A 24,468-nucleotide genomic window follows, 5' to 3' on the forward strand; every position below is an offset into this window, starting at 1 on the left:
AGTTGATTACTTTGTAGATCTGTTAACATAGTAAACTCTCCTAAGGAATTTCACAGGAGAGAAGAATAGTGGGGAATGGGCACAAACTGACATTAAGGCAAAGAAAATATTAGTGCAAGAGGTAGGTTTTAAAGAAAGTCTGGAAGGAGATGAGCAGAGTGGAGCGGTTTAGGAAGAGAATGTTAATGATGTTTTGAACCATTCCTGAACAGTAATTCTTAACCCCGGTGCTAGGACAGCACCGTAGCTTGCAGTAGTTTGGTATTTCCATTTCTAACACCATTCTCATGGCTTTGCTTATTGAGATTGCCAATGTCTTGCAAACGAAGGGAAGTTTTGAACTAAAAACTGAGTTGAGAGTGTCAAAATAATTTCATATCAACCACTGCATTCCTGTACCACCCATAAACAAAAGCTTGATCTTCAATGAAGTATTTGTGTTAGCATTTTCAATGGACAATGAGTATTAACCTTGTTGGTGTGCAGACGAGAAAGAATTGTCCCCACCCACTGCATGTGCTTGAGTATTCTGAATAAGCAATCAAAAACGTCATGCAACAATAATACAGTTCTTAATTCCTACTGTTATTATGATGCTGTTTTCCTGAACCAAGGTCACAAAGATTTTTAAGGGTGCGATTTACGTAAGTGCACACCATTCCGCTTGAAGCCCTGATTCATAACTGCAACCTGGACATGTGACAGAACTCTGTGAACTGAACCATACAACTAAGGAGCGTTTGCAGTAGTCACTTTCCAGTTCTGACAGCTTGCCAGATTTGCTAAATCCACCCGCTGGGGTGATGCTCTTCTTCCTGATGCCTTTCCAAGGGCCAGATTTAGTGACGGGAGTTGCTGCCAGCAGAATGGAACCACTTTTGTCTCCACAACACCCAGCGCAAAATCAGATTAGGTATAAGCAATGCCAGCCCAGCAATGCTTATTAACTCTTTCTGTCAGCTTGGAAGGCTTTGCATATTCTCACAGGCAATGCAAACAGCTTGGTCTGAAGTGATCATGGTCTGTGATATGAAACTGCAACTTAATCCATCGAGGACCTATGTTTGGTTTTAGTTACAGGGTATTACTGAGAAAGCCCCATTCCCACGCTCTCTGGTTGCGATGGCTTCAGATGGAACAATGTGGATTAAACAAATAGAAACAGGCAGCATTTACAGCTGGCAATTTACACTTTACAGGAAATCAAGCTTCCCTTCTTAATTTAAAGTGTCATCTAATTCTTCATCCCACAATTGCGTCTGAATTGAAAGGGGGTCTGACATTTACAGCTGGCAATTTTAGATTAACCTCAGACCACTGAGGTGAAAGGAGAACGTAATGCCATGCATGTTTCTGCAGCTCACGCTTGAGTCAATTTATCCTGGACACCGGTGAGAATTCCCTTGCTCTTTTTCAGGTGGGAGCCAGGGTTCTTTCACAGCCATTGGAGAAGACAGGCGTAGCAACACTAGCAACTTTCAGCTCCCCAGACCTAGAATACCTGACACTAAAATGCCGCCCCTACTACCTATCACGGGAGTTCACCTCCATTATCCTGATGATAGTTTACATCCCACCCCATGTGGACGTGAAGATCGCGCTGAACGAAATATACACCACTATGAATAGCCTTGAGACGAAACATCCCGAGGCCTTGTTCATCGTGGCCGGGGACTTCAATCAGGCCAAGTTCAAGAGTGTACTACCAAGTTACCACCAACACATCTCCTGTTCCACCAGAGGCCCAAACATCCTAGACCACTGCTACACAAATACCAAACATGTCTACCGCTCTATCACCCACCCACACTTTGGCAAATCAGACCACAAGGCTGTGCTCCTGCTCCCGGCTTACAAGCAAAAACTGAAATGGGAGAATCCATCAAAGAGAGTCGTGCAATGTTAGTCTGAGGAATCAGAAGATCTCCTACGGGACTGCTTGGAGTCAGTGGACTGATCAGTATTTTAAAACTTTGCCTGAACAAGTGCGCCACGACAGTAACTGACTTCATTAGTAAGTGTGTAGAAGACTGTGTGCCAAAAAAGCAAATCCGTGTGTTCCCCAACTGGAAACCATGGATGAACAGGGATATCCACTGCTTGCTGAAGTCCAGATCTGAGGCGTTCAAGTCAGACCACACTGACCTATACAAGAAAGCCAGATACAATCTAAGGAGATCCATCTAAGATGCCAAAAGAGAATACCGGACCAAGCTAGAGTCCCAGGCGAGCCACACCGACCCCTGCCGACTATGGCAAGGTCTGCAAGACATAACAGGCTACAAGATGAAGGCATGTGAAATCACCGGCTCCAACGCACCCCTCCCTGATGAGCTCAATGCATTCTGCGCCCATTTTGAGCAAGAGGTCAGCGAGAGCATGCCCTCCACCCTGGAAGCACTGGATGAACCTGTATCTGGGGTCACCATTGCAGATGTCAGAGCAGCTTTCTTGAAGGCCAATCCACAGAAAGCAACTGGTCCGGATGGGGTACCCAGACATGCACTCAGATCCTGCGCGGATCAGCTGGCGGGGGTATTCACAGACTTCTTCAACCTCTCTTTACAATAATCTGAGGTCCCTATCTGCTTCAAGAAGATGACCATCATCCCGGTACCTAAGAAAAACCAAGCAACGTGCCTTAATGACTATTGGCTGGTGGCTCTGACATCCACCATTATGAAGTGTTTTGAAAGGTTAGTCATGGCACGAATCAATTCCAGCCTCCCGGACTACCTGGGTCCACGACAGTTTGCCTACCGCCACAACAGGTCCACAGCAGACGCTATTTCCCTGGCTCTGCACTCAACCCTGGAACACCTAGATAACAAGGACACCTATGTCAGACTCCTATTTATTGACTACAGCTCAGCCTTCAACACTATTATTCCCACGAAACTCATCTCCAAACTCCGTGGCCTGGGTCTCGGCACCCCGCTCTGCGACTGGATCCTGAACTTCCTAACTCACAGACCACAATCAGTAAGGATAGGCAACAACACCTCCCCCACAATCATTCTCAAAACTGGTGCCCCACAAGGCTGCGTTCTCAGCCTCCTACTATACTCCTTATACACCTATGACTTGGAGAACTTGGGAAAATAAATAGTGATGTCTTGAGGAGTGTACATATTACAGAGAAAGAGGTGCTGGAAGTCTTAAAGCGCGTCAAGGTAGATAAATCCCCGGGACCTGATGAAGTGTATCCCAGGGAGGCTAGGGAGGAAATTGCGGGCCCCCTAGCAGAGATATTTGAATAATCGATAGTCACTGGTGAGGTGCCTGAAGATTGGAGGGTGGCAAACGTTGTGCCTTTGTTTAAAAAGGGCTGCAGGGAAAAGTCTGGGAACTACAGGCCAATGAGTCTCACATCTGTGGTGGGTAAGTTGTTAGAAGGTATTTTGAGAGACAGGACCTACAGTCGTATAGAGACGCAAGGACTGATTAGGGACAGTCATCATGGCTTTGTGAGTGGAAAATCATGTCTCACAAATTTGATTGAGTTTTTTGAAGAGGTAACCAAGAAGGTAGATGAGGGCAGTGCAGTTGATGCTGTCTACATGAACTTTAGCAAGGCCTTTGACAAAATACCACATGGTAGGTTGTTGCATAAGGTTAAATCTCACGGGATCCAGGGTGAGATATCTAAATGGATACAGAAGCCAGAGGATGGTTGTAGAGGGTTGTTTTTCAAACTGGAGGCCTGTGACCAGTGGTGTGCCTCAGGGATCAATGCTGGGTCCACTGTTATTTGTCATTTATATTAATGATTTGGATGAGAATATAGGAGGCATGGTTAATAAGTTTGCAGATGACACCAAGATTGGTGGCATAGTGGACAGTGAAGAAAGTTATCTCTGATAACTGTAGTGAAGAAAGTTATTTCCTGTGCTGTACTGTTCTTTGCTCTTTGTTCTTTGATTGCAACGGGATCTTGATCAATTGGGCCAGTGGGCTGACGAATGGCAGATGGAGTTTAATTTAGATAAATGCGAAGTGATGCATTTTGGTAGATTGAACCAGAGCAGTACTTACTCAATTAATGGTAGGGCGTTGGGGAGAGTTACAGAACAAAGAGATCTAGGGGTACAGGTTCATAGCTCCTTGAAAGTGGAGGCACAGGTGGACAGAGTGATGAAGAAGACATTCAGCATGCTTGGTTTCATTGGTCAGAACATTGAATACAGGAGTTGGGACATCTTGTTGAAGTTGTACAAGACATTGGTAAGGCCACACTTGGAATACTGTGTACAGTTCTGGTCACCCTATTATAGAAAGGAACTAGAAAGAGTGCAGAAAAGATTTACTAGGATGCTATTGGGACTTGATGGTTTAGTTATAAGGAGAGGCTGGATAGACTGAGACTTTTTTCTCTGGAGTGTAGAAGGCTGAGGGGTGATCTTGTAGAGGTCTATAAAATAATGAGTGGCACAGATCAATTAGATAGTCAATATCTTTTCCCAAAGGTAGGGGAGTCTAAAACTAGAGGGCATAGGTTTAAGGTGAGAGGGGAGAGATACAAAAATGTCCAGAGGGGCAATTTTTTCACACAGAGGGTGGTGAGTGTCTGGAACAAGCTGCCAGAGGTAGTAGTAGAGGCGGGTACAATTTTGTCTTTTAAAAAGCATTTAGACAGTTACATGGGTAAGATGGGTATAGAGAGATATGGGCCAAATGCGGGCAATTGGGATTAGCTTAGGGGTTTAAAAAAAAAGGGCGGCATGGACAAGTTGGGCCGAAGGGCCTGTTTCCATGCTGTAAATCTCTATGACAGTATGACTGTGTGGCCAAATTCCCCTCCAATTCAATTTTCAGGTTTGCTGACGACACCACCGTAGTGGATCGGATCTCAAACAATGACGAGACAGAGTACAGGAATGAGATAGAGAATCTGGTGAGCTGGTGTGGCAACAATAATCTCTCCCTCAATGTCAAAAAAACGAAGGAGATTGTCATCGACTTCAGGAAGCGTAAAGGAGGACATACCCTGTCTACATCAATGGGGACGAAGTAGAAAGGGTCGAGAGCTTCAAGCTTTTAGGTGTCCAGATCATCAACAACCTGTCCTGATCCCCCCATGCCGACACTATACAGTTAAGAAAGCCCACCAACGTTCTCAGAAGACTAAGGAAATTTGGCATGTCAGCTATGACTCTCACCAATTTTTACAGATGCACCATAGAAAGCATTCTTTCTGGTTGTACCACAGCTTGGTATGGCTCCTGCTCTGCCCAAGACCACAAGGAACTACAAAAGGTCATGAATGTAGCCAAATCCATCACGCAAACCAGCCTCCCATCCATTGACTCTGTCTACACTTCCCGCTGCCTCGGCAAAGCAACCAGCATAATTAAGGATCCCACGCACCCCAGACATTCTCTCTTCCACCTTCTTCCTTTGGGAAAAAGATACAAAAGTCTGAGGTCAGGTACCAACCAACTCAAGAACAGCTTCTTCCCTGCTGCTGTCAGATATTTGAATGGGGAATTTGGCCACACAGTCATACTGTCATAGAGATTTAGAGCATGGAAACAGGCCCTTTGGCCCCACTTGTCCATGCTGCCCTTTTTTAAAAAACCCCTAAGCTAATCCCAATTGCCCGCATTTGGCCCATATCCCTCGATACCCATCTTACCCATGTAACTGTCTGAATGCTTTTTAAAGACTTATCTTGCATTAAGTTCATCTTTCTCTATACCCCAGCTATGACTGTAACACTGCATTCTGCAATCTCTCCTTTCCTTCTCTATGAACAGTATGTTTTGTCTGTATAGTGCGCAAGAAACAACACTTTTCAATGTGTGTTAATACATGTGACAATAATAAATCAAATCAAACCTTGGTTTAAAATCTCAGGAGGAAGATGGCATCTCAGTGCAGCACAGGACTGTCAGCCCAGACCTTATGCTCAAACCCTTGGAGGGGGACTTCAACGCACAATCTTTTGGCACAGAGTTGAGAGCACGATGGGGCAGCTCAGTAGCACAGTGGTTAGCACTGCTGCCTCACAGCGCCAAAGACCCAGGTTCACTTCTGGCCTCTGTGTGGAGTTTGCACATCCTTCCTGTGTCTGTGTGGGTTTCCTCCGGGTGCTCTGGTTTCTTCCCACAGTCCAAAGATGTGTGGTCATGTTAAATTGGTCCTAGTGTCGGGGGATTATCAGGGTAAATGCGCGGGATTACGGGGATAGAGCCTGGCTGGGATTGTGCAGGCTCGATGAGCTGAACTGCCTCTTTCTCCACCATTGGGATTCTATGATTGTTTCACAAAGCCAATGCTGCCACTTCATGTAGCTCTTGGTTTCAGATTATTCTTGCGATTGATCTTAATGAAACAAACGCTAAATGCACAATCTGTTTTGGTTTAGCTCCTAATTACCTGAAACATCAGTTGACATTAAACTCTTATAAGAAGTGAAATGATATTGTTTGAGATCTGAGGTTGCTGTGGTAGGGACCGAGCCATATTATTGGATGGCTGATACAAATGAGATTGGTTGCCCCTAACAATGAAAGTACTTTTGGTGTTCTGGCCCATCAGTAGCCTGCTCTTTGATACATTCGGGAAATGTATCTCCTCTGATTACAATGCATCAGTGAAAGTGATCAAACTTTCCTTATTTACTGTTCCTAACAAAATCATCATTCTTTTAGTGTAGTTTTGTTTAAACTGATTGCTCTCTGCCTTTCTCCTGTGTCAGATCACTGTGAGTACAAAATGTGTGGCAGATTAAGCCTGTAATCTAGACTGACACTTCACTCCTGATACGATGCTGCGTTGCTGAAGGTGCTGAGATTTAGTTGAGTTGTTGAGATGATCTTCTTTTCCAGTGCTTCAGGTGGATGTTAAAGATCTCATGCTACAATGTAAAGGAAAGCCGGGACTTCCCCTGCATCCTGGCCAAAATTCTTCCAGGACCAACATCAAAACTTTTACAGATTTTTTCAACTTTTTACAACTTTTACAGATGCACCATAGCAAGCATTCTTTCAGGTTGTATCACAGCTTGGTATGGGCTCCTGCTCTGACCAAGACCGCAAGAAACTACAAAGGGTCATGAACGGAGCCCAGTCCATCACGTAAACCAGCCTCCCACCCATTGACTCTGTCTACACTTCCCGCTGCCTCGGCAAAGCAGCCAGCATAATTAAGGATCCCACGCACCCTGGACATACTCTCTTCCAAAAGCCTGAGATCACGCAACAACTGACTCAAGAATAGCTTCTTCCCTATTGCATCAGACTTTTGAATGGACCTACCTTATATTAAGTTGATCTTTCTCTACACCCTAGCTATGACTGTAACACTACATTCTGCACCCTTGCCTTTCCTTCTCTATGTCTGGTATTCTTTTCACCCTGTACTAATACATGTGATAATAATAAATCAAGTCAAATCAAATCAAAAGAAACAGGTTTAAATTTACTTTGGTTTGTCATCTGAAATGGGTGACAGTTTGTCTTGCACTCCACTTGATTGTCTTTTGCTGTGGGGACCCACAGCCCAAAGTCCTGCTCTTGTTCATGCCTCACTTACAGATTCCCATCAGGATTGGGTGGGAGACTCACATGGGAGATGAAAATAAGGTGTTTAAATGGTGAGAGCCTCGCTTCAGTGTAAACAGGTGAGTATGACACTTCCCTGCTGCTCCCACTCTGAGGCCAAGCATCAAATTATCTATCACTGAGATGAGTTCCAGTAGTTAATAAGCATGTCCCTACTCTTCTTAATGAAAGAGAATATAAAGGTGCAATAATGAAAGGCAGCAGTAGGTTAGTTGTCCATGGTTATTCCTGAGTTTGTGCTCAATGGCAATAGGAAACGTGCAAGTGAGAACTTCACTCAAAGAATTCATACTTCTCACTAGCTGCACCCATCATGCCATTCAACCAATCAAAACCCAACAAGCTGCCTCACCTCCCTATGGCGCAGTCTGTCCTTGCCCCTTCCCCTGTCGAGGTGCGAATGTCTTTGGCAGAATCCTCCCAAATTGGAAAACCCAAGGTCTTGGGGCCAAGAGCATTTCAACATTCTGAACAGGGATCTGAGCAGCCTGTGTCCATCTCTGCTGAAATCAGAACTGATGCACTACGTAAAAGCATTTGGAAATTGCTTCTGCTTCTGCTTCGTAGTGCATGGTGGCACAGTGATTAGCACTGCTGCCTCACAGAGCCAGGGACCCGGGTTCGATTCCCAGCTTGGGTCACTGTCTGTGTGGAGTCTGCACGTTCTCCCCGTGTCTGTGTGGGTTTCCTTCGGGTGCTCCGGTTTCCTCCTGCAGTCTAAAGATGTGCAGTTAGGAGGATTGTTCAGGGATGTGTGGGTTGGGTGGATTAGCCATGGTTAATGCATGGGGTGGGGAAGTGGGCCAGGGTGGGGTGCTCTTTTGGAGAGTCAGTATAGACTCGAGGGACTGAATGGCCTCCTTCTGCACTGTGTACGGATTCTATGGTTCATTCAATGCATGATCCTCTTCTTCTGATTGGGAACCGCAACACAATGAACATGTCCTATCGAGATCATGATGTGGAGATGCCGGTGTTGGACTGGGGTGGGCACAGTAAGAAGTCTCACAACACCAGGTTAAAGTCCAACAGGTTTACTTGGAATCATGAGCTTTTGGAGCACCGCTCCTTCATCAGGTGACTCACCTGATGAGGGAACAGTGCTCCAAAAGCTCATGATTCCGAATAAACCTGTTGGACTTTAACCTGGTGTTGTGAAACTTCTTAAATTAAGACCAGGCTTCCCTCAATCTCCTCTTGCTGATATGCAAAAAATAGATCCAAATGGTAACAGCAGGGAGGTTTAATCTTCAAGGGAAAAAAAACATTTTTGTTCAGTCTTGAACAATGCAAACACAGACCAAGGATATTGATTCTTGCATGAAATGGGAAGGATTGGGAATATTTTGGTCCTTCCACATTGCTAACTGACTATTCGTTTGTTCACTGATAGGAGGAGGGGCGGCGCTTTCTGGCTGCACTCGTCCCAAAACTGCAAAATCCAGCCCGAGGTCAACAGATCTTTCCATTGTCCATCCCTCGCCCACTCCAATTCCCGTGGCGGGTCGGGTGGTAGAATTCCAGCCCATATGATTTTAATTTTCTTTGGTGGATTAGGAGGGTCTGTAAATCAGAGTGGATCATTACTATCGCACTAATCAGAGTGTTTAGTTGAAGAAAACAACTGGCAAATCATAGAATCATAGAATCCCTACAGCGCTGAAAGAGAGCATTTGGCCCATCGAGCCCACTTCAACAACAATCCCCCCCAGGCCCTATCCCCGTACCCTGCTAATCTCCCTGACACTAAGGGGCAATTTAGCATGGCCAATCAACCTAACCAGCACATCTTTGCAGTGTGGGAGGAAACTGGAGCACCCGGAGGAAACCCACGCAGATACGGGGAGAACGTGTAGACTCCGCACAGACAGTCACCCGAGGCCGGAATTGAATCCTGGTCCCTGGCGTTGTGAGGCAGCAGTGCTAACCACCATACTGCCCTAAATATTAAATATGTAATTTATGAGGAATTGTGGAAATTATTTAGCTCCAGGGATTTTCTCTGTATCATTCAGGCATGGACTATCCATCAGTCGCTACTTAAGCAATCTGTTGAAGGTGATATAGAGTCATAGAGTCATAGAGGTTTATAGCATGGAAACAGGCCCTTCGGCCCAACTTGTCCATGCCACCCCTTTTTTGTTAAACCCCTAAGCTAATCCCAATTGCCCACATTTGGCCCATATCCCTCTATACCCATCGTACCCATGTAACTATCTAAATGCTTTTTAAAAGATAAAATTGTACCCGCCTCTACTACTACCTCTGGCAGCTTGTTCCAGATACTCACCATCCTCTGTGTGAAAAAACTGCCCCTCTGGACACTTTTGTATCTCTCCCCTCCCACCTTAAACCTATGCCCTCTAGTTTTAGACTCCCCTACCTTTGGGAAAAGATATTGACTATCTACCTTGTCTGTGCCCCTCATTACTTTATAGACCTCTATAAGGTCACACTTCAGCCTCCTACGCTCCAGAGAAAAAAGTCCCTGTCTATTCAGCCTCTCCTTATAACTCAAACCATCAAGTCCCGGTAGCATCCTAGTAAATCTTTTCTGCACTCTTTCTAGTTTAATAATATCCTTTCTATAATAGGGTGACCAGAATTGCACTCAGTATTCCAAGTGTGGCCTTACCAATGTCTTGTACAACTTCAACAAGATGTCCCAACTCCTGTATTCAATGTTCTGACCAATGAAACCAAGCATGCTGAATGCCTTCTTCACCATTCTGTCCACCTGTGACTCCACTTTCAAGGAGCTATGAACCAGTACCTCTAGATCTCTTTGTTCTGTAACTCTCCCCAACGCCCTACCATTAACTGAGTAAGTCCTGCTCTGATTCAATCTACCAAAATGCACCACCTCGCATTTGTCTAAATTAAACTCCATCTGCCATTTGTCAGCCCACTGGCCCAATTGATCAAGATCCCGTTGCAACCGGAGATAACTTTCTTCACTGTCTACTATGCCACCAATCTTGGTGTCATCTGCAAACTTGCTAACCATGCCCCCTATATTCTCATCCAAATCATTAATATAAATGACAAATAACAGTGGACCCAGCACTGATCCCTGAGGCACACCGCTGGTCACAGGCCTCCAGTTTGAAAAACAACCCTCTACAACCACCCTCTGGCTTCTGTCAAGAAGCCAATTTTGTATCCATTTAGATACCTCACTCTGGATCCCGTGAGATTTAACTTTATGCAACAACCTACCATGCGGTATCTTGTCAAAGGCCTTGCTAAAGTCCATGTCGACAACATCAACTGCACTGCCCTCATCTACCTTCTTGGTTACCCCATCATTATATCATTTTTTTATAAGATGTTTCAGCATTATCAATTGTTATTTACATATGTTATTTACATTGAGATTCTAAGTTATACATGCTTAATTAATCTGCTATAAATATTTTCAAATGTTTGATCATTTTTCTAATGAGGCAGAACAGGAAAGTGGGCTCACTAGTTCATATTACCATATTTAGAATTCTAATCTTGGTTTATTTCTGCCACAAACTCAACTGAAAACATGATTGAAGTCTGCAGGGGTTTGCATTTGTGAAATTACTTTAAATCAGCAGCTCTGGGCCAACCTACCTATCCATGTGGCTTCAAATTGAATTATACAGAGAGCAAAGAGTTCACTGATTCTCATCATCCCCCTCTTCAAAACTCTCAGCTCTGTGGAGGCATCAGCTGACAATTCATAGCAGCTTTGACCTTGCACAAGGAATCTCAAACTCTTGTGTCTGCAGCTACAGACTCCATGTTTGCCACCTCTGTCAGCTGGACTCTCCTGGCAGTCAAGGCTTACTTCTTTCACCTTCTGCTTTCCCACGTAATTCCCTCCTCTGCTTCCTAGTAAAAGGAAAGTTTATACCTCAGGACATATCAAAGCACTTTACAGTCAATGAAATATTTCTGAGATTAGGTCACTGTTGTATGAAAGGCAATACGGTGGTTCAGTGGTTAGCACTGCTGCCTCACAGCGCCAGGGACCCGGGCTCAATTCCAGCCTCGGGTCACTGTCTGTGTGGAGTTTGCACATTCTCCCCATGACTGCGTGGGTTTCCTCCAGGTGCTCCGGTTTCCTCCCACAATCCAAAGATGTGCGGGTTAGGTTGATTGGCCATGCTAAATTGCCCCTTAGAGTCAGGGGGGCTAGCAGGGTAAATGCATGGGGTTACGGGGATAGGGCCTGGGTGGGATTGTGGTTGGTGCAGGCTTGATGGGCTGAATGGCCTCCTTCTGCACTGTAGGGGTTCTATGATTTAATGAATTACACCCAACAAGCTGCCACAAAGTGCAACATGATAATGACCAGATAATCTGTTTATTTTTATGTTGGTTGAGGAATTATTATGTTTCAAGTTTAAGTTTATTTATTAGTGTCACAAGTAGGTTTACATTAACACTGCAATTAAGTTACTATGAAAATCCCTTGGTCACCACACTTTGGCGCCTGTTCGGATACACTGAGGGAGAATTAAGCGCGGCCAATGCTCCTAACCAGCACGTTTCAGACTGTGGGAGGAAACCGAGGCACCCGGAGGAAACCCACGCAGACATGAGGAGAATGTGCAGACTCCACACAGACAGTGACCCAAGCCGGGAATCGAACCTGGGTCCGTGGGGCTGTGAGGCAGCATTGTGCCACCGTGCCACCCCCGAATTTCTCAGAATATTAGAGAGGAACATTCCTATTCTTCTTTGAAATGGTATGGTAAGATCTTTACATCTACCTGAGAGAACAGATGGTTAAATGTCTCACTTGAAAGGTGGAATCTTTGAAAGTTCAAGCTCCCAGTACCAGACTGAATAACCAGCCTACATTATGAACTCAAAACTCGCAAGTGGGACTAAATTCATGAGCATCTGATTTACAGTAAGAGTGTTACTGCTCAGATTTGGCAGACATTTCGACATAACTATCAGTGTGTATCACACTGCTCATACTGCAGCTCCACTGGCAGAGAATGCACGCAAGGGCTGGATCATGATGCATCACAGAGCAGATAAAGCAACTTTGGCCCAATAAAGCTTGGAGTAAAAACAGAAAATGCTGGAAAATCTCAGCAGGCCTGACAGATTCTGTGGAGAGAGAATAGAGCCAAGACTTTGAGTTTGGATGACCCTCTGTCAGAGCTTGGAGTCACAGTTTGAGTAACAGCCAGAAAGGTGTCCTGTTTGTTCAGAGAATGGAGAGTTGGAGCTGGTCAGTTATGTTGCAAAGTGAATTCCTTATTACAAATCCCTCTTGGTATCAGAGGGACTAATAAGCAGAAGGATTCACCACAGAATTGAAGAGTGCATAGTGCTTTTGTCTAAGAGTTGAGTGCAGTAACCATTGGCAGGTATATTACAATGGAGCGGGAGCAGAGGGCTGTGAGTCCAAAGTGCATTAACCCACACATTCCACGATGCATACTGCCATGTAACTGCAGGGAAGGCAAATATTGTAGTACTAGGGCACAAATTGGGACCCCGGGGTCAGGGAAAGGTCTCCGGGGTCCATGGAACTGACAGCTGCCATGTGACCGGCAGATCCCAGTTCAAAAGGGGCAACTGACCGATTGCAAAAATAATTACTGCAATAAAATAGGCCAATCAACATAAGGCCTTTTGGAGCACTGGATACTGATAGGCTGACTAGCCCATAACCCCACTCTTTTACCATGGCTAATCCACCTAACCTTCACATCTTTGGATACGAAGGAGCAATTTCCCATGGCCAATCATCCTAATCAGCACGTCTTTTGGACTGTGGGAGGAAACCAGAGCACCTGGAGGAAACCCACACAGACATGGGGGGAACATGCAAACTCCGCACAGTCACCCAGGGCCGGAATTGAATCTGGGTCCCTGACACTGTGAGGCAGCAGTGCTAACCACTGTACCACCATGCTGTCGTCCAATAGCTGATGACATAATTATCAGACAAGGAATAAGTGAACTTTCCGATAACTTTGAAGAGGTTATGAAGTCATTTGATGCTTACTTTAACCTAAGACGTAATAACATTTTGAAGCGTGCACAATTTAACAGGAGAATCTAAAAGCCTGGGGAGCCTATAGAGTCTTCCATAAATGTGTTATGCAGAGTTGTTGAATGCTGTGGCTGTACCTCCTGATGTAGTCCAATCTAAAGAAGATCTGAATTTGGAAAAAGCAATCCAAATCATCGGACAGTGCAAAACCATGGTAGTGAGCAACCCCAACAGTACAGTTCAAAAAGCAACCAAAGGGCAGGGAGACTCCAGGGCAAGGAAAGCAATACCCAGATAAAACACCGGATGTAGCAGAGCGTGTCAGTAACGAGGTGCCAAAAGACCTCACAGGCGCGAGCGGTGTCCAGCAGTCAGCGGGTCGTACTTTCACTGCAACCACCGGGGACACTTTGGAACGATGTGGAAGTCCAAAACTTCTAGGCATGTGGAGGATCCCAGCAGGTCTCTGAGATCGAAGAGCCACACCAAGAAGTCCAGCAACGCTTGTTGGCAGACATTAAGGATCCCAGATTTCACATTTTGGAATGCTGACATTCCTGTAAATGGTCACCTCACAAATTTCAAGTTAGACGCAGGAGCCAGCATGATAGTCGTGTTTGATCAGCAATTGTGGGTAAAGGACCTCTGGCTATGGTTGGCAGTCACACCACTGTATGGTCCCAGAGGAATCCATCTTCCAGTTATAGGCATGATTCAAGAGTCGCTCTGGTGTGGCAACAAGCAAATAAACAAAATTCTGTATGTCATCTACAATCAACCCTCTCCTGAGTTGCCTGTGCTGCCCACAGCCTCCACAAAATGGCAGGAGATGTCAAACAACGACTGTCACCAACTACACTAAATTGGAGACTCCCACGAGGCGCACCGGTGCTGATGATCTTGACTGGGGCTTGAGTTCAGTATTGTTCTCACTCTGCAAAGACCCATTCCTGTGCACTTGGCAGAAGATATTCCTCTTCAGTCAGGCCAGACAAATCTCCAGATGGGCACCAACACACTTAACACAGAGGATCCAGAGGAGCAGCAGGTTAAGTCTGAACTTCAGATGTTTTCACAGAACCAGGAACAGCTACAGCAACAAGGCTGGGGCTTCAATGAAGTCAAACCTGGAGCAGGAGAGAAGCGGCCACCAACCGACCAAGACAAAACTCAGGGAAGCACAAGTGCACATGAAGAAACTAATTGCAGCTTGAGCTCAAGGATGAGGAACTTTCAATCATAAGGAAGGTAAACCTTCAGATTCCAGGAAGAACTTGGTGGGCCTTATCTAGAAACCCTCACCCTGAATCCACGCTATGAATGAACGGAGTGAACATTCTCTCTGGAAGGGGTAAGCCCCCTGGTGTCTGACCAAGAAAGACAGATTGTCATTGAAGAAAATGCAACTCTCAGGAGTGTAAGAAGTGAACCAGATGTTGACAGCCGAGTGTTTAAAACACCAAGCACTATAACTTTAACTCCAATCCAACAAAATCAGCTGAAAGCAGCTGAGACCGCTATCCCTCCAAATTTGAAAATAATGAGATCTGCAAGAGTCGTAAAGCCGTCTCAGTTTGTAAAATTGGAGACTTGGGGGAGAGGAAGTAGCATGTAAATATTATTGTGAATACATTAAGGTAAAGACTTTGGGGGAGGCGTAGGATGGGACTGTAATGGTGAATGTGAAACGGGGGAAACATTACTGTCCACGTCATGTTGTAGAGTCACCTGGGGTGAAGAGAGTGTAGGAGTGAGTCTAGTAGAAAGAAGTATGAAGATAACACCAGGACAGGACTGTATTCTGTGTAACTGTTTGTGTTCAAGCATACAAGCCTCTAGACCTCTTCATGAGACACATCCAACCTTACAACAGCTATCTGTCTCTCCTGTTATTCCTTAAACATGAATGCCAGATCGAACAGTCCAGTGAAAGGGTCAGGCCCAGCAGGGAATTTAAGGCTGACTGAAAAATTGAGCAGTCCATCACCATTGCCTTCAGCTTTAATTTCAGGGAAGCCTTCCAATGTCCAAAAGGGATATTCAAGAGTCAAACACTTTCTTAGTTAGCCTTTTGGAGGACTGTCACTTCTTTTGCTGCACATTGAAAGAGTGACAGACTTCAAGATATATTCAAAGTGAATTAAACGTATTGAGTTGTGCAATGGGTAGAGATGCCATGTGTAATGTGATTGCTGGAGCATTTCCCTCTCGTGCTGCTGTTGGTATCACTTGGTACTCACTGCTGTCAAAAACAACCCACAATCATTTGTTTTGGGCAATATTGACGTGAGTGTCACTTGTTTTAGATCCTTTGCTATACAACCACTACTACAGGGCATCTTCTGATACTGTTCACATTCTTTCAACAAGTGAAAGGGAAGGAAAGTGAGAAAAGGAACAAAAGGGAATGCCTTGCATTGCGATGTTTTTGTGATGTTGGCTGAGGGATGAATATTCAGTGGGATAGCAGGGTGCCTTCTTCAATAATAATGCCTTGGGATCTGTTACATCCAATTGAGAAGGCTGACAGAGCCTGGGTTTAACATCCCATCTGAACACCAGCATAGCCCTCCCTTAAATATTGCACTGGAATGTCAGCCTTGATACTTGTGGTCAAGTGGAACTTGAACCCAGAACCTTGTGACTCTAAATACAGCTGACACACTGATATAAAGGCAAAATACTATGGATTCTGGAATCTGAAACAAAAACAGAAAATGCTGGAAAAACTCAGCAGGTCCGCCCATGTCACCCTCCCGTGCAATCGTAGAAGATGCAACACCTGCGCCTTCATTTCCTCCCTGCTCACCATCCCAGGGCCCAAACACTCTTTTCAGATGAAGCAGTGAACATAAGAACATAAGAAATAGGAGCAGGAGTAGGCCATCTAGCCCCTCGAGCCTGCCCCGCCATTCAATAAGATCATGTGCTTCACATGCACCTCCTTCAATCTGGGCTATTGCATTCACTGCTCCCAATACCGGGCGGCACGGTGGCACAGTGGTTAGCATTGCTGCCTCACAGCACCAGGCTTCAATTCCTGGCTTGGGTCCCTATCTGTGTGGAGTTTGCACGTTCTCCCCGTGTCTGCGTGGGTTTCCTCCGGTCAACGGACCTTTCTGTGGTCCGCCCCTCGTCTGCTATGATTCCCATCGTGGGCAGAACGTGAAAATTCATCTCATTAATTCTGTTTCTCCCTTCACAAATGCTGCCTGGTCTGCTGAGTATTTCCAGCATTTTCTGTTTTTATTTCCATTCCTTTTCTTCCTGTGCAATGACTGCTGGCATGTGTTTCCAACAATATAATTTCCTCTAATCCCTTTCAATATTAATCATTGTTAAGTTGTTGTGTGGAATTGAGTTTTCTTACTGAGTTAAAAGGGTTTCCTGTACATGCATTTTGCCGACCTTTTGGGAAGCAGGTTGCTCGCCCTGAAATGGGATGAAATATGATTGTACACCACTAAATACAGGAATGAAATGGATTAATTGTATTTCATTCCTTGTTCTATGCAAAGTCACGCAGGGCATCAATCTGTATTTCTGTTAACAGGGTTTAACTCATTTTATAGAACATCAATCCTTGAAAACAGCCAGCACCTTTCTCTGACAAGGCATCAATATTTATATCTCAACCCAGAAACTCACCACTTCTCTTTGGAATAGAAGAAAGCAAATGCTCCCTGGTCTCTCTGCTCAATAAATGCTTTGTCCATTAAACAGATTAGTACAATTAGATGCAGCAAGATTTTTGATCATTCACTTCATTTGTTATTGTCAAAACATTCATCTTAAAACAATACCCTCAGCGATCATGCAGACAAACACCATTAGAATTGTATCCAGTTAATATTCCTCGCTGAGCATGTATCAAAGGGAGCCATTGAATTGGGAGAATCGCATGTCGGCCGATTCGCAGGATGTTCGTGCCGCACTTGCATCTCCCAGCCCCGCATTTCCGGTGTGGTCTACTCTGCACCGGCGGGGAGATGCAAAAATGATTTAAATAATAATTTCCCTGCAATTTAAATGAGATTAGCGGGCCCAGGACTGAATTCTCCAGGCCCAAAAGTCTCCCCCACCCCACCAGAGTATTTCACTCCAGCGGGGCTCAGACTAGCTCCCCACTTTCGGGGAACTAGTAGCCCGATCTCACTGGAGTGAAGGTGGGGACAATTGGGGCCCCCCACAGGGTCATCCGGTGGGGAGGCGGTGCCCCCTGGACATGGACACCCTGGCCATCCCAGCCTGTGCCCCCAGCACTGCCCAAGGGAAAAAGTGCCCAAGCCTAGGGGGCATCTTGGCACTGCCCACCAAACATCGGGCAGTGCCGAGGAGCTGGGGCCTATTGAGGGTGGGGCCTGATGGAGGCAGGGTGTAGGGGGCGATAGGTGGGGGTGGGGGTCTTGTTGCCACTCTGCATTAGGATTGATGCGGACAGGGGGCAGGCCAGCAATCAGGGCGAGCTGAGGCGGTGGGGGGGGGGGGGGGAGTCTGCCGGGGGTGTCTGCTGGGGGTGAGGGTGTCTGCACTGCGGGGGTGGGGGGGATTGGAACTGCGGAGGAGGGGGGGCTCAGGAGATCGGGGTGGTCCTGGACGGGGGAGGGGGCTGGGAATAGTCAGGAGGGCCTGCGATTCGGCCATGGGGGCTTGGGGGGGAAGCACTGCGGGGGTCCCGGGCTGGCCAGCAATTGAGCTGGCTGGCAAACGGGAGGCTGACAGTTCTGCGCATGCGCCGAGGCCGCAGGTTTCAGCCTCCCGGGTAGGAATAGGCCCCACCCCCTGAAATATTCACACTGGTGGCCTCTGCATTGCAGAGTGTGGGAGATTTTAGTGTGAGCTCCCACTGAAAACTCCAGTTTTCTTGTGAAGTCAACACTTAGAATTTTTTTGGGAGAATTCTGCCCAGTTTCTTAAGCTTGTTCATGCCACCAGGTTATAAAAGCAGGAATGGTTTCTTTACTTTTGAAATAAAAGGCATCACTTTAATAGTCTTCTTGCTCTATAATTATATCGTAACAAATCTCACAACACCAGGTAACCCCCATCATTTGGTTTGGGCTTGCAAAATCCTACTAATTGTCCTGGCTTAAGACAATTCACACCTATTTAACTGTGATTATCCCTCTCTCCACTCGCGCTGTCTGTACCTGCAAAGACTCACATTCCAACCATTCTTCACATTCCAATCTGTAATCATCTTGCAATTGTGTCTTTGTATATTTGTGAACCTATCACCACTCACCTGATGAAGGAGCAGCACTCTGAAAGCTCGTGATTCCAAATAAACCTGTTGGATGTAACCTGGTGTTGTGAGACTTCTTACTGTGTCCACCCTAGCCCAATGCCAGCACTTCCACATTATAATTACATAAAAAGGAAAAGCTAATGTAAACATTGGTCCCTGAGAGGGTGAGACTGGGCAATTAATAATAGGAAACAAGGAAACAACTGAGATTTTGAACAAGTATTTTGTACCTGTCTTCACAGTGAGAGTTATAGAAATGCATCCAAAAATCAAGAACAAATGGAAAGGGGGAAGCTGAAAACAATCGCAACAAGAGGAAAAAGTACTGAGAAATCTAAATGGGGCTAAAGGTTAATAAGTCCCGTGGACTGGATGGCCTGACTACAAGGATCATAAAAGAAATGGCTGCAGAGACGTACTGGTTGCAATATTCCAAAGTTCCCTAGATTCTGGAAAACCACAAATGTAACACCTCTGTTCAAGAAAGGAAGGAGGCAGAAAGCAGGAAACCATGGCCTGATAGTCTAATGTCTGTCATTGAGAACATGCTAGAAGCCATGATAATATACGCACTCTTTATTCATCCTGGCAAAATGGAGAATTTCATATCTCCTGACATTATACTCCATTTGCCAGATCTTCATCCACTCACTTAACCCATCTATATCTTTTTGTAGCCTCCCTATGTCCTCTTCATAACTCACTTTCCTACCCATCTTTATGTCATCAGCAAATTTGACGACCATCCCTTCAATCCCTTTATCCAAGTCATTTATATAAATTATAAACACTTGAGATCCCAGCACTCATCCCTGTGGCAAACCACTCATCACATCTCAATAACCATTTATGCCAAATCTCTGCTCCCTGTTAGCTAGCCAATCTTCAATCCATGTCAATATCTTACCCCTACACCATGAGCTTTTATTTTCTGCAATAATCTTTGATGTTGCACTTTATCGAATGCCTTCTGGAAAACAAAGTACAGTACATCCACTGGTTCCCCTTTATCCACAGTAAATGTTACTTCCTCAAAGAACTCCAATAAATTGGATAAACCTGATTTCCCTTTCACAAAACCATGTTGTCTCTGCCTTGAACTTATGTATGTGTCCTGTTATGACTTCTTTAATAATAGCTTCTAACATTTTTCCTACAATAGATGTTAAGCTAACTGGCTTATAGTTTCCTGCTTTTTCTCTCCCTCCTTTTTTGAACAATTGAGTTACATTTGCTATCTTTCAATTGGATAGGATCTTCCCTGAATCTAGGGAGTTTTGGAAAATTAAAACCAATGCATCAACTATCTCACTGGGCATTTTTTTAAATAACCTAGGATGAAGTCCACCAGGACCCAGGTACTTACCAACCCACAGTTCTAACAAAATAATAGATGAGAACAGTGTGGGAGAAGTTGTCTACATGGACTTTAGCAAGGCCTTTGACAAAGTACTGCATGGTAGACTGCTCAGTAAGGTTAGATCACATGGGAGAACTAGCCAATTGGATACAAAATTAGCTTGCTGGTGGGAGACAAAGGGTGGTGGTAGAGGGTTGTTTTTCAGACTGGAGGCTTGGGAACCAACGGTGTGCCTCAGGGATCGGTGCTGGGTCCACTGTTGTTTGTCATTTAAGTAAACGATTTGGATGAGAATATAGGAGGCATGGTTAGTAAGTTTGCCAATGACACCAAAACTAGCGTTGCAGTGGACAGTGAAGAAGGTTATCTAAGACTTCAACGGGATCTTGATCAACTGGGCCAATGGGCCGAGGAATCGCAGATGGAGTTTAATTCAGATAAATATGAGATGTTGCATTTTTGTAAGACAAACCAGGGCAGGACTTGCACCATTAATGGTAGGGCCCTGGGGAGTGTTGTCGAGCAGAGAGATGTAGGGGTGCAGGTACATAGTTGCTTGAAAGTGGCAGCACAGGTAAACAGGTTGGTGAAAAAGGTGTTTGGTACACTTGCCTTCATCAGTCAGAGTACTGAGTACAGGAGTTGGGACATTATGTTACAACTGTACGAGACATTGATAAGGCCACTTTTGGAGTACTGCGTACAATTCTGGTTGCCCTGCTATAGGAAGGATGTTATTAAACTGGAAAGGGTGCAAAAAAAGATTTACAAGGATGTTACTGGGACTGGAAAGTTTAAATTTTAAGGAGAGGCTGGATAAGCTGGAACTATTTTCCCTAAAGCATAGGAGGACGAGGGGTGACCTTATGGAGGGGCACAGATAAGGTGAATAGTCAAGGTCTTTTCCCCAGGATGGGGGACTCCAAAACTAGAGGGCATTGGTTTAAGGTGAGAGGGGAAAGATTTAAAAGGGACCTGAGGGGAAACTTTTTCTATACAGAGGGTGGTGTGTATATAGAATCCTACAGTGCAGAGGCCATTTGGCCCATCAAGTTTGCATCGACCACAATTCCACCCAGGCCCTATCCCCATAACCCCAGGCATTTACCCTAGCTAGTCCCCCTGACACTAAAGGGCAATTTAGTACAGCCAATCCACCTAACCTGCGCATCTTTGGAGTGTGGGAGGAAATCGGAGAGCCCAGAAGAAACCTACACAGACACGGGGAGAATGTGCAAACTCCTCACAGACAGTTACCCAAGCCAGGAATCGAACCCAGGTCCCTGACGCTGTGAGGCAGCAGTGTGAACCACTGTGCTGCCATTCATTCATGGAATGAGCTACCAGAGGAGATGGTAGAGGCAGGTACAATTGCAACATTTAAAAGACATTTGGACAGGTACATGGATAAGAAAGGTTTAGACTGATATGAGCCAAATGCAGGCAAATGGGGCTAGTTCAGTTTAGGAAACCTGGTCAGCATGGATGAGTTGGGCTGAAGGGCCTGTTTCCGTGCTGTATATCTCTATGACTCTATGACTCCAATTTACTCAGTACCACTTTTTTGGTTATTGTAATTTTCCTGAGTTTCTCCCTGATTTATAGCTGCTATTGACCTTTATTGCAAAGAGAGTTGGAGTATAAAATTAAGGAAGCCTTGTTCATTCTGCACTGGACATTAGTGACACTGCGCCTGGGGCATTTTGAACAGTTATGGCCTCCTTATTTAAGGAAGGGATTGAATTGCAATGGAAGTAGTGAAAGTAAGTTCACTCGGCTGATTCCTGGGATGAGAGGGTCATCTTATATGGAAAGATTGAGCAGGTTGAGCCGAGACTCATTGAAATTCAGAAGAAAAAGCAGTGTTTTAATTGAAACATATAAGATTCTGAGGGGGGCTTGACAGGGTAGATGCTGAGAAGATGTTTCCCCTCTTGTGGGAATCTAGAACTGGGGGAACACTGTTTAAAAATAAGGGGTCTCCGATTTAAAACTGATACGAGGAGAAATTTCTTCCCGGAGGGAGTCATTAAACTTTGGAATTCTCTTCAACCCACTGGCCCAGTTGATCAAGATCCCTTTGTAGTCTCAGGTAACCTTCTTCGCTGTCCACCACAACACCAATTTTGGTATAATCCTCAAACTTACTAACCATGCCTCCTATACTCTCGTCCAAATCATTTATATAATGACAAATTTGGTCATATTGAGGGTTAAGTTGAAAAGCATTTTGAACAACAGGGAGGCAAGAGTTCAGGGGGCATTCAGGAGAGTGGAGTTAATGTCAAAATCAGATTGGCCATAATCCTATTGAATGATGGAGCAAATTCGATGGGCAGAATGGCCTCTTACTGTCCTCCATACCTTTTCATACCACACTGTTAGTTCCTATCGTTGCTTTTCTTTGAACCAAAAATTTATTGAAAACAATATTGATGTTATTACACTACCCACTGCTGAGATCAATAGACAAGATTTTTGAGAAGGTGATTTAAACCAGTCCTGGATGCATTAGTGTTTTGCCTTTGTCAAAAACAGAAGTAATGTACAAACATTGAATACTCCATGGCTCCAGACTCCAACCCAGCTGCAGGCTTTCTCGTTCAGAGAAAATAGAACAATGCTGAACTTCCCTTTATCTTTATATGTTCAACATTGGCTCAACGACCTGCCAATCAATGCCATCCCGTTGAGTGAAAAATCTCTCCCCACCCCCCCCCCCCCCCCGCCACACCCCACCACCACCGTCACTGCCAACTACGTTGTTCAGTGGAACCATGGTACTACCTTGCTGGATTGGAGGAACTTCCTGCTGGCACAATGAATGGAAAGATTTCGGACCCTCGGGATGCAGATAACTCCAGGACATGCTTGTCTCAAACTAATTTGGTTTCTGAGACTGCTCAGTTGCTGACAGCTCTGGTACATCAGCTAATGATCGTGATCAGCAACCTGAACATCTTGTGCTGCGCTAAGTTAACTCTTTGCAAATTGAGTTTGACTTCTGGAGTAACATCATAATATGAACTGAAACTGAATTCTTTGCAGACAAATCGGCAAAACTCTGGAAACGGAAAAGACATTCAGCTCCAGGGAGTACTTTCAGACAATGAACATTACCATCGATGCTGATTCTCCCAGAACATTGTGCCTGATGTTTCGAGTACATGATAGTAATGTATTGAGAAATTTACAAATACTTAAAAGGTAGCCAGTTTCTCCTCGGTGGATGTTCAGATTGCTTCTTTAGATGCTTGGGGAGCCAGGTTGGTGAGAGTTGTCCCCTTATAATTATAATGCTCTTGCCTGTAGATTCTGATGGGATGGCCTTATAGTCTGTATTATTTGAGATTGTCCCTGACCGAAACAGAAATTCAAATCACCGGGTTCCTGGGAGGAGAAGTGGGGAGTGATTAGCTGGATTTCCTGGTGACATCAGACTGCTGAGAAATCAGCTTCTGACTTTTATTGCTAGGGAAACAGAAGCTAATTGGTAAGAATGAACAGGCGAGGAAATCAGGTTTCAACCCATGTTCAGAACAGACACGGTTCAGATAGTTCAGATTCTATCCACCAGAAAGAGAAGAGGCACAGGAACTTTCGCTCAAGCTGTGCGTGGAATGTAGCTGAAAGAAACTGAAATCTAAAAGCTTTGAGGGCTGAGCAGCCAGGCTGAAGAGCTGGATGGATTTTACCAGCGTTGATCATCAAATGTACTGGGCTGTCCTTGAGTGGTTGGGTGAAAGGGACTCTGGAGGTCTACAGCATCAGAACTGCTGTGATTCAAGTGAAATAAATAGGCCTTGTTTGTGATAATTATATCCATGGGGCTCAGGTGCATTTAAGCTGATTTGGGGGCTACTTGAGGATTGGATCTTGAGTGATGAAGAGTGGTTGAACTCTACTGGAGAACTGGGAAGGACTTTGGGACTACACGTGATGCCACACATGTGCTGCTTGAGAAATCTGTGTATCGACTATTTAAAGTATAATTTATAGTTTCTACTGAATAAATTGTCTGTTAGTTCATGTTTAATTGATGTTGATTTTAGTAGTTTTGCTACAGTAAAAGTCTGAAAAGTGAAATGTTGTCCATTGGTTTCTACCACTGGGGTCATCTGGATGACCCTTCATCAGAGCTGGATATGTGGATATGTGGTTGGAAGCTCATCTTGTGGTCAAATATGATGCCAAATATAAAACCAAAGTTGCAATCTGGTTTAGTCTCAGCCAGTCCCCAGGGAGAGGGCCGGAATCATTAGCTAGGGAATCAAGTTTGGATCTGGGACCAGGGACATATGGC

Source organism: Mustelus asterias, chromosome 21, assembly GCF_964213995.1.
Source record: "Mustelus asterias chromosome 21, sMusAst1.hap1.1, whole genome shotgun sequence".
NCBI lineage: Eukaryota > Metazoa > Chordata > Chondrichthyes > Carcharhiniformes > Triakidae > Mustelus > Mustelus asterias.